Source organism: Sapajus apella, unplaced genomic scaffold (genome assembly GCF_009761245.1).
Source record: "Sapajus apella isolate SASKATOON/1434 unplaced genomic scaffold, GSC_monkey_1.0 scaffold35, whole genome shotgun sequence".
NCBI lineage: Eukaryota > Metazoa > Chordata > Mammalia > Primates > Cebidae > Sapajus > Sapajus apella.
In genome coordinates this window covers 9,652,190-9,668,438 of record NW_022436975.1, presented here as the reverse complement: position 1 = coordinate 9,668,438, position 16,249 = coordinate 9,652,190, and the positions used below count along the sequence as shown (strand labels likewise).

At 37.5% G+C, this 16,249-nt stretch overlaps 1 protein-coding gene across 1 annotated transcript in view; it reads right to left on the bottom strand.

Annotated features, from left to right (window-relative positions):
• The window catches only part of FAM110B (family with sequence similarity 110 member B), a 155,975-nt gene that overhangs the window by 117,708 nt on the left and 22,018 nt on the right, over nt 1-16,249 (bottom strand). The gene's annotated exons all lie outside the window — the stretch shown is intronic.

The window sequence follows — 16,249 nt, the reverse complement described above, 5'->3', positions numbered from 1 at the left end:
ACCAACAGAAAAATATTTTAAGGAGGCACTTGGGACTCCAACAGATAATGGCTAAAAACTACTTCATTAACATCTATGCCAGCGTCTTCAGCACTATCATCTCCTTTCTGGAGCAATGTCTAATGAATGATACTCTAAACATTTGTTAGGAAGGCTGCAAATCCTGACCTAGATTTTGTATAGCTTCAAAAAAATACAAAGAAAGCCTGAAAATGTCCATTTAAATAACAACTAAGATTGATACTTTCCACTCACTTTTAAAACTTTCAAAAAGCCTACTTTCTCCTGTCCCATTACCTAACAAGGTTCAACAAGAACATAAGTTAGTATTCAATTAAAATAGAAATATAAACTCCATCTTCCCTGGCTCTTTTTTATTGCTTTAATACCTAAAGTGTAAGATAGTATTTTATTTGCCTGCTGAAGTATATGGGATTTCCATAAACTCAAATTAATAAAATCATGTGCTGTTATTATTATGTTAGAGAAATATTGATTTAAAATATGTTTAGGCCAATATTAATTTGATTGTGACACATAATAACAAAGCAAAAGGTTCTGTATCTTAATATTTTACAACCAATATTTTTTGTCTTAGCCAAAAATTATATCTAAAATCTCTGTCCATTTTTCTCATGATTTTTGCCTTATCCTTCTCACACTTTTGAAAGGGAGAAAACAGCAAGGTACTGAACACTTACTAGAATGAATTCACAGATAGAAAAGTCACTCAATTGGGATTGAGACAGGGAGTAATACTACATATGGAGAAATTCAAGACTGGATATATCTTCCAAGTTGCCAAGTGAAATCAAAATGATCCTAATACAAATAATTCATAGCACAGATGCTTGCAACTTAGGGATGGTATAGTCATCTGCTCCGGTTGACTCATTTCACAGATGAGAAAAAGAAAGCCCAGAGTGGTTAAGTGACCGTTTCAAAGTCACAGAGCTAAGCCAACTCCAGATTCGAAGACTTTCTAGGTGTAAATCTAGTGACCTGTTAGATCATAATGGATCTTTAATTTCTTAAATAACCTCTTAAGAGTTTACAATTTCATCTATTTTAGTGTGAATAAATAAAAAAAATTTCTACACAGCACGATCACATTATGAGTCAGCTCAACTTTCAAAGTTATCAAGAGCATACTCTGCCTTTTGCCTCACTGATAAAGGTAGATTAAAATATGAATGCCCATTAGAAATCTGAAATGAAATTTGGGGTACTCTTAGGCTGTCTAACCTAGATAAGTCTAATACAAAAATATTATACAGTTTCCCTGTCTTATTCATAGTCATATCATAATCATAGGTTTGCTGCAACACATTTTCAAGTAGATTTGTAGAATCTCTCAAGCAAAATGTAGGTATTCTATACTTAAAGCATACCTAAGCAGCTTTGGAAGTAGAATTTCAAAATGATTTAGTTTTAGATCTATCAGTTCAGACTGAATTTGTATTCACTGAAACCCTAGAACCACTACAGAGCATTTGGGTCACCCGGGTCAGCAGCTTGGTAACAACAGTCATGTGTCGACTCCCCCATTATGTACTGCTGCATAGTGCTAGGTGCATGAGAACTGAAAAGCACCAGATGACGTCCTGCTTACTGTGGGCTGATGACGGAGGTCATCAAGGAAGGCCTTCAGAGCAGCACTGGAGTTAAGGTTTGCATGGGATGAGAGTGTAACTGTGAGTGTGTCTTTATAGTAGTTAGTAAATCCACAAGTGGTTTTCCCGGGGAATGTGAACCGACAGATTCCTCGGAAATAAAGAGTATATATGCAAGGAAGCAAGGTAAGATAAATGAAATCCGGCCATCAGATGACAGAACTCCTCCACGCATGCCTCCAAAAAGCACGTGTGCATGTGCATATACACACAGTCAGGAAGCAAAATATCCATTAAGAACACCTTTCTAGAAACTGTAAAAGCAACACTACTTTTTCCTTATGTTTCTTTTTATAAACTCACTAATGATATTAAAACTAAGTGCCAAACAACCATATTAAGAAGAAAAAAGGACAAGATGTCCTTTTCCAACACATTTCAACAAAGAAAATAAATGCCAAGTAAACACAGGAAGAGATCTTCAACATAATTAATCTGGGAAATGCAAAATACAACCTAAATGAGATACCACTACATACCAAATAAGATGGCTAAATTTAAAAAGGCTTGAAAATATCAAGTATTTATAAGGATACAAAACAACTTGGATTTTCATACAATGATTGTTGGAAATTCAAAATGTTACAAGAACTTTGAAAAACAATTTGGCAGTTGCTTATAAAGTTAAGCACGTACCACATGACCCAGCAATTCCACTACTAGGTATACGCCTAAGAGAAATTTAAACACACAGGTTCTACACAAAGATTTGAACAAGAATGTTCACAGCAGCCTTATCCATAATAGCCCCAAACTTGAAAGAATCCAAACATCCATCAACTGGTAAATGGATAAACAGTTTGTGGTGTATCACAGGAGGGAATACTACTCAGTAATAAAAAGGAAACAATTACTGATATGTACAACAATGTAAATGAATTTCAAAAGCATTATACTATGGAAAAGAAGCCAAATACAAAAGACTACATGTACAATCCCCAAAATATGAAAATTTTAGAGGAAGGCAAACTGGAGCAATAGAATGCAGATCAGCGATTGGTAAGGTCAGCATGTGGGGGAAGGGACTGACTGCAAAGACGCCAGAAAGGACACGCTGGGTGATAGAGATGTTCTATTCAGAACTGAGGTAGTGGACGCATAACTGACATATTTGTGAAAATACATTAAACCATATGCTTAAAATCAGTAAATTTAGTTACATATACATTGTAAATCACAAAAGTGCTTTAAAAAACAAAACTCAGTGTCGCCATGTTTTTTTTTTTTTCCTTTAGACAGAGTTTTGCTCTGTCACCAGGCTGGAGTGCAGTGGTGCGCTCTCAGCTCAATGCAACCTCCGCCTCCCGGGTTCGAACGATTCTCTTGCCTCAGCGTCCAGAGAAGCTGGGACTACAGGCACGTGCCACCACTCCCAGCTAATTTTTGTATTTTTAGTAGAGACAGAGCTTCACCATGTTGGCCACGATGGTCCCAATCTCTTGATCTCATGATCCGCCTGCCTTGGCCTCCCAAAGTGCTGGGATTACAGGCCGAGACACTGTATCTGGCCATCTCCATCTTTTAATATTCACAAACTTCCTCAATCAGCCCTGGGACTCCTTCAGTGGATGGTACTCAACATATTCAAATACTTAATAAGGATTATAGCAATCGATCATGGCTAAGTAGCTGGAGACCACTAAAGAAGAAAAACCAATAATCAATAATACCAATTACAAGGAAACTAAATTATTCCACTTTTCTACAACTTCTAATAAGTTGTGGCCTTACGATAGATTTCCAAAATGTGTTCTAATCCTATTTATTCTAGAATAAATTTCTTCAACGTAAAAGGATAAACTTTCTAAACCTCTTGATAATCCATAGAGAGTGACATACAGGAGAGAGAAGATGTAGCCCAGGGCCCCTGGGTTTTCGGGTAAACACTGTGAAAGATTACCCACTTGTCTGTGTTGCACCTTGAGTTCGTGTTGGTTTTTGTTTGTTTTGTTTTGTTTTTGAGACAGAGTTTCACTCTCGTCACCCAAGCTGGAGTGCCGTGGTGTGATCTCGGCTCACTGCAACCTCCACCTCCCCAGTTCAAGTGATTCTCCTGTTGGATCCAGGAATGCTTGAGTTGAAGATGAACTCTGACAAACTCTCCTCATCACCCTACTAAAAACCCTGCCTGGGGAGGGGTTTACGTGCAATTTTCATTACATATAACGTATGTAGAAGCATGACCATATGTAGGAGCTTGATCTTATGTAGAAGCTGAACATGTAGAAACATGACCAGCAGCTGCACCTGCACTGCCTTTACCTCTTCATACAATGACAGCTAACCAGCCTAATGAAAGCCCTGTTTTCACCATAGTTAGGGAAGGCACTGCTCTGGGAGCTATCCTGGTGTCCTTACTTCTTGCAAGTAATAAAATTCCCTTGTTAAATCCAGTTGTGGTCAATGGACTGTCACCCACCAAGAAATTGAACCCACTCATTGCGTGGGTAACAAAGACTTACCAAAAAATGTGTAGAAAAAAACAGTAAATGTGGAAACTTGAATTATAGACCAGATTATAAATCAACTCCAAAACTATTCTTAAAAACACTTTGACATACTAAGTGGGAAACATGTCTTAAGCATCCACAAGGCTTGTCTCTGAGTCTACCAGACATTCTTATCCATAATGTAAGCAAGACTTAAGATAGGCTTATCAAAGTGATTACAGATGATTCAAGGTTGACAGTGACTAAAATGATATACAATAGAATCATGATTCCAAATGTTCTAAGCTAGAACAACTTTATAGTACCAATGTCAAATGCAGGTCAAAATAATAATCAAACTACATTTATTCAACAACTATTTCCTGATGGGCTGGCATCTGTCAGTCACTACACTAGATGGAAGAGGACACCAAGATTAAGTAAAAAAGAGTCCTTGCCCTTACAAATACATCATCCAAAAAAAGTAAGTAATGCAATCCACAGTAGAAGCTCAAACTATTTTACGTTAAAAAAGCCTGCAAGTTTGAGTTTCTCTCTCAACTGTTAGCTATGGCATAAATACTAATGAAATTATAGGCTACACTATCAGAAGCATTGAGTTCAGTACAAATATAGACAAGCACTACACTGTACTCAACCGGTCATCCCATGTAGGAGGGGCAAAGGGGATGTTCTGTTATGCTGTGAATGTACCCATTACAAGCCCCCTCCTAAAGCCCAGCTGAAGGTGCCAGAATCTTACATAGTTTTGCAAGCCCCCATTAAGATGATGTATGAGTCTGGAAAGGCCATGTACCTCCTGTACAATTCAAGTTAAGAGTGTTGAGCACTAGCAGATCCTGAAAAACTGAGGCATGGGTGGATAGGACGTGTACCTAAAAATATTTAAATCAACTAGGGAAGTGCCTGTCATGTGGAGGAAGAGACATCATTCTGAGTAGCAGAAGTTACAGAGAGGTTATACAGCTTATGATAAGAACATTGTGGCAATTGAACAATCTCAAATCTGAATGGACTGCCTGCTAAGGTAGGGACACCTGTCAGCAGCTACAAATTTAGTAATACTCTCATCCTAAATTAATTTCAGTGTGACACCCAGGCATTACCATAGCCTCACAACCTGTCTCCCAACACCAGCCTTTCAGCAAAATTAATCTCTCATATCCAGTCATCATGCCCTCCTGCCCTCACACCTATAATCCCTACACTTTCACTGCTCCTCATCACCTACAAGATCAAGTCCAAACACCTCCCAGGATGGCAGACAAGGTCACTATGGATGGAGTCTCATCTACCAACATCCCCATTTGCTCTGTCTCAGCTATTCAGAAGCACTGCAGCACCCTCTCACCAGGCCATGCTTCCTGCCTTCCCACTGGACACATGCTACCTGAAATACCCCTGTCTACTGCTGTGAGTCTGGAGACTTTCAGCCCATGCTTCCCTAGTTCAGACAGTGCTGCCTTTGAGAAACATTCCCTTGACCTCTCGGAGCTTTGATCACTTCTCTCCTTCATGCCCATGGTGACTTGCTGCCTCCGTTAAAACATTTGCCCCAGATATAAAGGTTAGTTATAGCTATATCTTCCCACTAAACCACAATCCCCTGCCTGGTTATCTTAATCACTGGGATGTGGCTTAGGATGTGACACTTCATAGATATTTCTGAATGAGTGGGATCCCAAGGCAGTAAGTGAGCCATGTTGTTCATGTCTTGTCTGCAGTGTATCAATGTGGGTTATGCAGCACATATAGTGTAAGCCCAGGCAAATACCCTTATTATAAGTCTACAGAAGATAGAAAGTGAGCAACTCTCTAAAGGATCTAGGCTGCCTAAGTTGGGATACAGTATAGGAACCAAAACGATTAGCTAATGTACTCTCTTTGGAAGTCTGAAGTCAACTGAGTTCAAAGCCTGCCTCTATGGCACTATGTGACGTTGAGTAACTAACTTAACCTCCTGGTCTATAAAAAGAGAATTAATTATAGCCCCTTCCTCCAAGGGTCACTGTGAGAATCAAACAACAATTTATTATAAAAAAGTGGACAAAGGAATTGGCACAAGGCACACATTCAGTCAATGCTGGCTGGCTGTTCAACAGCAGCACTGAGTAAGGCAGAGTTGGGTTAAGTCCTGGCCACTATTATTCACAATGTACCTTGGACAAATCAAGTTGGGCAATTCATTTTTTCATCAACAAAGAGAAATAATGCCTACTTTCCAGGAATGTGTACCAACAAAATAATATATGTAAAAATGCCAGGCACAGAGGAGTCACTTAACAAAGTTCCTTCTATCCCCCTTTTTGGTTACGGATTGATTTCCAAACAATCTGAAAATTTTCCTTTTCTTTCCAAAAAAGGCAGGCTTATACAATTAGAGACATCTTTCTGAGTTTCAAATGAGTATACCCATAATCACCTCTCTATAATGCTCCTCACATGCTATGAAAAAAGACAGCTTAAAAAAAGCCTTTTATGTATTCTAATTACTTATTTATTTTTATTTGAACCGAGTTGAAACAGATCTGTATATTTCTCTGGGTTTTACAAAAAAAAAAAAAAAAAAAAAAAAAAAAAAAGAAAAAGAAAGAAAGAAAGAAAAAGAAAAGAAAAACACACTCTTCAAAGTTTCATTAAATGTACCCAAATGTAGCCCATCACTTTTGTTCATTGATTCTCTATAAACAATAAAATTTAACAAATCCATATATGGTCAAAGAAATGTTACACCAAGATAGAAATTTCGAAAAACGCCACAATGGAAAAACCTGTAAGTGCTGACTACAATGTCAGTGTCACAAAATCTTTTTAAGGATAAATATACTTGGTTGCAAATTAAGGATAAATATACCTGGTGGCAAATAATATATTTTTTAAAAAAGAGTGCTATACATCTCACATTTTCATTTTTAACACTCCTAAAAATGGTACTCAGACACAGCTTATTTTACAAATACACATTTTCAAAGCTAGCACATGACTGACTCATATGATCTAATTAATAATGTCATTTTCCAGGATTTCAATGATTGTATCAAAAGCTGGAAATCCTAACTCATCTAGAAAAGACAAATATCATAACAAAGCAAACAGAGTTTATAGTAAAGTTCCCAGCCAAAATGTGAGCAGCATCTAGATGGGACTACTATTCAGATCCCCATATATGAATGTAAATGAGGGTAACTCTGATATATTTTGTGGGACTATTATGCTATTCTAGGCAGGAGAGAATGGTGGGACCACCTTCCTTAAAAACGTTTAAACTTGAAAGCACCTGAGATTCATTAAGTCCTAAATATATTGGGAAATATTTACTTTTTCATCAGTTCAGGGAAATATTTACTTTTTCATCAGCTCAGTTCTTCCAAAGTCACTGTATTTCTTTGTCCAGCAGAAACTGTTGCAAAAAACATGTATTTTGTAGCTGCTCACAATTTCACATGCAAAATCCTTTATTAGCTGATATCATAACAAATACTTCTTTAAAGTAAAAACATTGGGGAAAAGAACTCACAAAAATCTAAAGCAGAAAGCATTTATCTTATCTGGAGGCTGATCTTTTAAATTATTATTTTTAAATGGCTATCTATTAAATCAGTCACTGTGTCACTTAAAAAATAAAAATAAAAATTATATAATAGTACTTAAGTAACCCTAGAATACCATGCCAAGAAATTAAGTCAACAAATTTCTGTTTTCCACTATGATTATAAACTGGCAGTTTTCCATCCTTCCAAGTATTAGAGAGTTCTGCTGAAATTCGTCTCCCTTTCATTTTTTTTTTTCCTTAAAAACTTAGTCTCCATGATACATTCAACATCAGATGCAGGGACTCTAAGTCTCATATAATCTGTCTTAAAGACACACAGGTTCCTGGGGCTCATCACCTGCAAGGGCAGGGCTTTCCCACATTGTTTTTCTGCCCTTCGAGAGACTAATCACTGTCTAGCAACCCCCTGGGTTTGGGCTTTCTTGTCTAGAAGTATAATTGGAGCCTTCTTCAAGTGCTTTCCAGAGCAGGTGGCAATGATTTCAGGCCAAAGAATTTCTACTAAGAAAAGCTATTCATCTCCTTAATAAGCAAGTGGAGAACAATGCCAATACCAATACTGATGTTTTCTGCTGTTCTACAAAAAATTAAGCATAATGTTAGTAAAATGTAACAGAATCCACTGGATACTTCTTTTAAAGGCTGAAATATAAATTTTATTGAGACATCATGTTTTATATGATTCCATTTTTTAAACTGAGGTAAAATATATATAATGTAAAACTGACCAACTTAACCATATTGAAGTGTACAGTGGATGGAGTAAGTACTATCACACTGTTGTATGACCATCGCCGCCACCCAACTCCAGAACCCCTTTCATCGTGCAAAGCTGAAACTCTGTACCCGCATTCACCCCCACTTCTTCCCTGCTACAGCCCCTGGAAACCACTGTTGTACTTTCTGTCACCGCTGACTAGGTACTTTGCATAAGTGGAATTATGCAGTATTTGTCCTTCTGTGACTGGCTTATTTTGCTTAGAATAATACCAGTATGGTTTGTCCATGACATAGGGCATGTCTACTGGGCGCTTCTTACTTCTCATGTCAAAGGACATTCAGCTTTCAGAATAGAAGCACAATCAGGTCTTTCTTACCAGTAAAGCTCTTGTGCATGAACAGGCTAAATATAAATCATTGTGTTGATGAAAGTGAGAGCCAGACTACACTAGCAGGATCGAGAGACTAGCACCAACAGCACCCCACGATGCTGCTCGCAGCTCCCTTCTCACTTGTGCACCCCAGAAACCCTCAACACTGGCTCCCCAGCAAGTGGAGTGCCAGAGCCACGTATATGGTATGTGTGTATAGCAATTAGGGTAAGGTCTCCCTGCAGATTAAACTTTCCATATTTAATGTCTGCTATATGTTCTCTTTAGAACTTCAGGGAAATTAATGTCAATATAAATGACTGGTCAAGAAATACTGACACTCTGAATAAACTTCAAATTAATGCCTCCATTACATTAAAGGCAACTTTGCTATCTTAATGGTAATACTATATTGTAAGATAAAAAATACAACTTGCTCCATAAAATATAGCATTTGTTATATGGTGTTTTGTAGCACTGGTTGTTTGTTTTATGTAAGCCTAGCTTGACCAACAAAACTATATGTTCCACGGTCTTTGATTTCTTTTATGTCCATCTCTCATATCAAATTATCTCAAATTCTCTTATAATTCACTCTCAAATCAATGCCCACAATATAGTAGTTATTGGATAAAATAATATTAGTTAATAAACTTCGTTGAACAAGGTAGCACAGTGGTTAAAGGTGTATATTTTACAGCCAACCCCAACTTGGAATCTCAGTTTTAACCTGGGTTGTTCAGACTACTAAATGACAATACATTTAACAACACTGACACAGTATCTGAAACAGTGAATAATTAGTTACATTTAAACCATAAGCAGTAGTAATGCTACAAATCAAGTCTGTGTATGTATCTTTAACTTTTCATGTTTTCTGGCTTACATGTGATTGGGCAGTTCCATAACTAAAAAAAGAGTGTCTCAGGGTAAGTCCTACAGAGCAATGCCTGTTTTATTTATCATTATTATTATTATTATTATTATTTACTACCTTTCAGATATCTTATTTGGTTGGCAGGTATCAGTAACCAGCAGTGACCCAACAGAATAGCACAGATACCACAGATTTTAGACTTGGATTAAAAAAAAAAAAAATAGAAGAATGTCACTTAACACATTCAACTGGGCACTGATGGTCACCCAGTGCTTCCAACTGCTGTAACCCAATCAGCATCCAGTGGACAAGAGAACTCACCTACACTTTATACTTTGGGGCACTTGCTTTAAAAATGCATATGAGACTTCTGTGTCCAATTAGAAGCATAAAAAAGCCTTTCACCCTATGGCGACAAAGCATTTTACCTGGACAAAATAAAAAGTTACTTTTCTTTGGGCCTGGAAAATAATAATAAATGCAAAGAAGCCAAAGTCCAGGAAGAAAGAAGCCCTTCCTAGGTGAGCTGACAGCCACAGCAGCTTCCCTATCTGAGGACTGCCCAGTCTGGATCAGGAGGAAGAAGCCATTGGAGAGAGACTTGCAGTAACGAGGAGAGACAGGCAAGCCATAGACAATGGCATGGACTGGTGGGAGATTGGAAGCTAGAAGAGGAAATGCAAAAGCAAATTACTTTTCCTAATAAGCCTTCTAATCTACCCCCACCTTCCCCCAGCCTCCCAAATTAGACAAAAGGCTGAGAGAAATTGTGTGCCCCATATACTCTCATGATGCTTCAATCTTTTAATCCAACAGGAAATCAAAGATCTAAAATTATAGACCAACTTTCTCCCAGCTGAGATATTGACAGACTTTTTTTTAAAAGGCTGATTAGATGAACTCAATCTAATTAAAGTGTAACTCCAACCTTAACTAAATGTTGAGGGATCTGGATATACAGCTCCTTACCCTTATCTCCACCAAAAAGAGAGAGCTTGCACTCTTGAGAAATGAAACGAATATTACGATTTTGGGTATACCTAGAATACAATTTAAAAATTTAAAACTAAATATTTTTTAAATTACAAAACATATTTAAACATGGGAAAATATGACCCATAAGTAACAATAAACACAGTCAATAAAAAAAAGAATCACAAATGACTCACTTTGTGAGCTCACTAGTGAAGGACTTTAGAACAACTACATCAAATATATTAAGGTATTCATGAAAATAAAAAATCTAATAAGAGTAGAGATGGAACATTTTTGGACAGAAATAAAAACTGTAAAATAGCAGCAAATAAAATACGAGACTAAAATATAATATTTCAAATTAAAAATTTATTGAATGGCTTGCTAATTGGACTTTGTAGAATGAAAAAAACAAATTTGCTGAATCAAAGAGAGAGAAAAGCAACTGGAAAGAAATTAAGTACAAGTGACCAGCAAGATAATATCAAACAATAAAATACATGGGCAATTAGAGGAGAGGAGAGAAAAGGAACAATAGGATATTGAAATATTGAAAATATTTGAAGAAATGTAGATGAAATGTACCAAATTTGGAGAAAACATCAGCCAAGAAGCTTATTGAACTCAAACCAGACAGCATAACATAGTCTAGCTGCTGAAAATAAAACATAAGTGAAAAAATTTTTAAAAGCAATAAGACAAGAAAGGTATTACATACAGGGAAACAAAGATAGTAATGATAGCCAACTTCTTTTTAGAAACAAGGGAGGCCAGAATGGAACAACATATATATAATGCTGAAAGAAAGAAAAAGGAGGCTGTCAACCTTGAATACCACACTCGGCAACAAAATGAAGGCAAATTAATGAAGTTTTTAGCTACGTAAAAGCTAAGAAAGTTAATCACCAGCAGACCTATCATATGATAAATAGAGAAAGTTCTTCAGGCTGAAGGGAAGTAGTACTAAATGAAAAAATTAGCTCTCGGAAGAAATGAAGAGGGACAAGAAATGGCAAATGTGTGGATTTATAATTTTTTTTTATATTTACAGAAAGATATTGGTTGAAAGTAAAAAAATAATGTGTTGTGACGTTTACAACAAATGTAGAAGTAAAATTGAGAACAGCACAAAGGACAGGAGAAGGGTAAAGGAAAATAAACAGTTGTAAGATTCTTACTTTTAATGTGAAGTGGTAAAACATGCATTCAATGTAGATGGTGATTCAACTATCTATCTATCTATCTATGAATGAATGTGCAACTCTATGTATCTATCGATTGATCAATCAATTGATTGATCCTAACACCTAGTGCAACCAGTAATAAATAAAACCAAACCTTGGCTGAAAGGCAAAGGAGACAAAATAAAATGATAAAAATTACTTGAGTAAGTCAAAGTGAGGCCAAAAAGAAGGAACAAACACATCAAACAAAGAATAAGGCAACAGACTTAAAAATCAACCATACCAATATATAATATCACTGTAAATTACAATCAATGGAAATGGACTAATCCCTCAGTTAAAAGGGAAAGTTTGTCAAGGCTGGATAAAAAAAAGAAATCTCTAACTATACACCATAAGAGACAAACTTTAAGGATACAGATGAGGTATGTTAAAAATAAAGGAATGGAAAAAATATATATGTATATATACCATGCAAACATTAATCATGAGAAAGCTGGTGTGGCTATTTCAATACCAGACAAAGTAAACTTAATTAAGACAAGAAGCACTTCCAAAGACAAGGAGCAGGCATTACATAATTAAAAAGAGTCAATTCTTACAAAGACCTGAGAGCTCTAAATGTGTATGCACCTAATTATAGAACTTCAACTAAATGAAATACAAGTTCGTAGAACTGAAAAGAGAAACAGACAAATCTACAATCACAGGTGAAGATTTTTACCACTCCACACTCAATGACAGAACAGACAGAAAAAATTATAAGGATATTAAAAATTAAACACATTCGTTTGAGTATTTAAAAACAATAATTAACTAAATTACACATTTTTTCAAATTCTACAGCCCTGTGAAATACAAAAATAGTAACATTTTTGGTTTTGAGGATAAAATGACCCAATACATGTGAAAAGCTTAAAACAGTACATTATGACATCCAGAGCAATCCTTAACAACAAAGCACTCTTTTGAATAATTCTTAGTAATTTTATTCTTCATGTTTTTCTGTAGTCCTGAGGAACACCATGACATTATTACTTGTCTGGCCTTTGTATTCAGGTATTTATCAGCTTTTGATTCTAGTATCACTATCAAATACCTCATTAGTACCTTTACTTACCCATCCACATGAAATATCAAATCAAATCAAATATCAAAAGTCCAACTGTGTGTTGATTCGAAGATACTGACACTTATGGGTATCTTTCTTCACAATTTATTTTTTAGAGGCTTTGAAAATCTCTTCAAAGAGATTGGCGCTATAATGTCACTCACAATTTTCCAAAAACATCCTTTGGACTTCATGCCCCTCAGCACATACAGAAAACAAACCACAGGCTCTCTTCCTCAATTCTTCCACTCTCACTGATGTGAGAACTTGAACTTCAACTCAAGTTCAAGGTGAAAGCAAAGCTAAGCTCTCAACTTCACCAATAGTAAGGACTACCTGAGGCCCTTCCCTAGACATAAGTAAGTCTAGGGTGGAGCTCTGCAGTCTTTATACAAAATATGTGCCTCCAGTGATTCTTAGGAAGAACTAGCTTGCATGTTAACTTGACTTTCAGGTTTTCACACAGAAGCAGCCCTGTTACTCACTGGCCACATCATCTTGGGCAAGTCAATAATATCCCTCAGCCAGTCTCTCATCTATAAAATGTGGACATATCTACCTTGCAGGGTTCAATAAAGCATCATAATGCCTTAAGCCTTGTAAATGCTCAGACCTTTGTAGAGGAATGAATGAGAAAACGTACATGATGGGCGAGATGCACATGCAACCAAGCTGTGTGGTTGAGAAGGAGAAGCACTGACTCCCTTACCTACCACACTAGCATCTCCAGTCCTGGCATCTTTCTGCAACTCAAACATCTTCCTAGGCACTGCAAAAGTAAACTGCTGAAGTTCTCCAGACTTGCTGTGCTGTTTTGAGCCTCATTCCCTTAACTAAATCTATTCTATCTGCCTAGCATTTTCTTCCTGAATTTCTCCCCCAACTCCCTGCTTCTAGCCCATAGCTTCACCTGGCTAACCTCTACCTTCTCTTAAAAGGTAGGCATGTCTGATTCAGCTCAAATCTGACCTTCTTCAGGAAAGCTTTTCCTGACACATTTCCTTCTTCATTCAGGCTGTGCTCATGTTGCTCACTGCACCAGTTCTCATGGGCCCTGGGCTTAGCCTTCTCTCTGTTGCATCGTGAGCTCCTGGATGGCACAGAACACGACAGACACAGACTGGAGCACTTCCTGGCATGAGGCAGCACCCCAGGGCAAACATGATGAAGACGTAGAGTTGGGTAGCTAGCCAGTCTGACACATTATGAAAAATCTTCTTTCAGGTTCTTACCTGGCCAAAAATTTGATCTACAACCAAGTAGCACCAGGATAAGGCTTAAGCTGGGGTGGAACTGAACTCCCTGCCCCCACTAGCAGGCAGCATCAACTCTCCAGTCAAGGAGCTGAGCCAGCTAAGCCACCTTGGGCATGGAGCCTCCAGGCTCTGTACAGCCTCCACATAACTGCAATCCCAGCCACAACTGAGAACGACCTTCCGAGAGACCTGAGCCAGAAACTCCCTGCTAAGACACTCTGAATCTCCACAGAATGGGAAGACAGAAAATCTGTATCATTTCAGCCACTAAGTTTTGGTGTCATTTGTTATGCAACAATAGATAATACAAATTTTACATCCACTCCTGGCTCTCTCTTTGCCCAGTAAAATCATTTTCTAAAAGCATTTATTTCATAGATTGTTAAAAAATCATCAAACTGGCAATGAGAGCACATGTTCCAGTTCTCTCTGGCCACATCCACCAAAAAGACATCAGATTTCTCAGATGCTAAAATTGATAAAAAGATAACCTACATAGTTTTCTTTTTACAAGATACTCAGATTAAATGGGTCAAATACATAATTAAACTATATAAATAGGATGAATTGAATGATACAGAATAGTTCAATATTCCAAGAGTTAAGTTTCCAGATAGGACCTATTTTAATTATAGAATACTCATGTAATCAGATTTCACTTGAAATCTTCATGCCTTTTCTTCTTCTTTTTTTTTTTTTTTGAGACAGAGTCTCACTCTGTCACCCAGGCTGGAGTGCAGTGGTTCGATCGCAGCTCACTGCAGCCTCCACCTTCTGTATTCAAGTGATTGCTTTGCCTCAGCCTCCTGAGTAGCTAGGATTACAGGCATGCACCACCACACCCAGCTAACTTTTGTTATTTTTAGTAGGGACAGGGTTTCGCCATGCTGGCCAGGCTGGTCTCAAACTCCTGACCTCAAGTGATCCACCCACCTAGGCCTCCCCAGGTGCTGGGATTACAGGTGTAAGCCACCACGCAGGGCCCCTCATGACTTTTCAAAAACATGTTTTAGTTAACTGAGGCCACTTTTACTTAAGGACCTAGACTAAATTTAGAAATTATCTTCACCATATTCCTCCAAAATTAATCCATTTAATAGAATCTGTATCAATTTTTGTTGACAAAAAAATGTTCTGAGAGTGTAAATTTAATGTCATCTTTTTTTTTTTTTTTTTTGAGACAGTTTTGCTCTGTCATCCAGACTGGGGTGCAGTGGCGCAATCTCGGCTCACTGCAACTGCATTCTCCCAGGTTCAAGCGATTGCCCTGTTTCAGCCTCCTGAGCAGGTGGGACTATAGGCATACGCCACCATGCCCAACTAATTTTTTGTGCTTTTAGTAGAGACGGGGTTTCACCATGTTGGCCAGGCTGGTCTCGAACTCCTGACTTCAAGTGATCCACCTACCTCAGCCTCCTAAGTTACAGGTGTGAGCCACTGTGCCCAGCTTTAACATTATCTTAAACAAAAACTGCCCACACTGTCTGAGCATAAAGAAGAACATCAACTAAAACAACTCATCAACTAAAACAATTAAAATTCCTAAGAGAGTTATTTTGTAAAAATATTTTTATACACCATGGAATATTATGCAGCCATCAAAAACGATGAGTTTGGGTCCTTTGTAGGGACATGGATGAACCTGGAAACCATCATTCTCAGCAAACTGACAGAAGAGCAGAAGATCAAACACCGCATGTTCTCACTCATAGGCGGGTGTTGAACAATGAGAACACATGGACACAGGGAGGGGAGCACTACACACTGGGGTCAGTTGGGGGGAAATAGGGACGGTGGGGGGTGGGAAGCTGGGGAGAGATAGCAAGGGGAGAAATGCCAGATGTAGGTGATGGGGAGGAAGGCAGCAGATCACACTGCCACGTATGTTCCTATGCAACAATTTTGCATGTTCTTCACATGCACCCCAAAACCTAAAATGCAATAAAATAAATAAATGGGGAAAAAAATATTTTTATATCCAAGGACATAAGTACATTTTCATGGCCTAAAGTGTTGACGTTAGTAAAAATTTCTAATAATCACTACATTTATAAATATTTTATTTATAGCAGAATATGC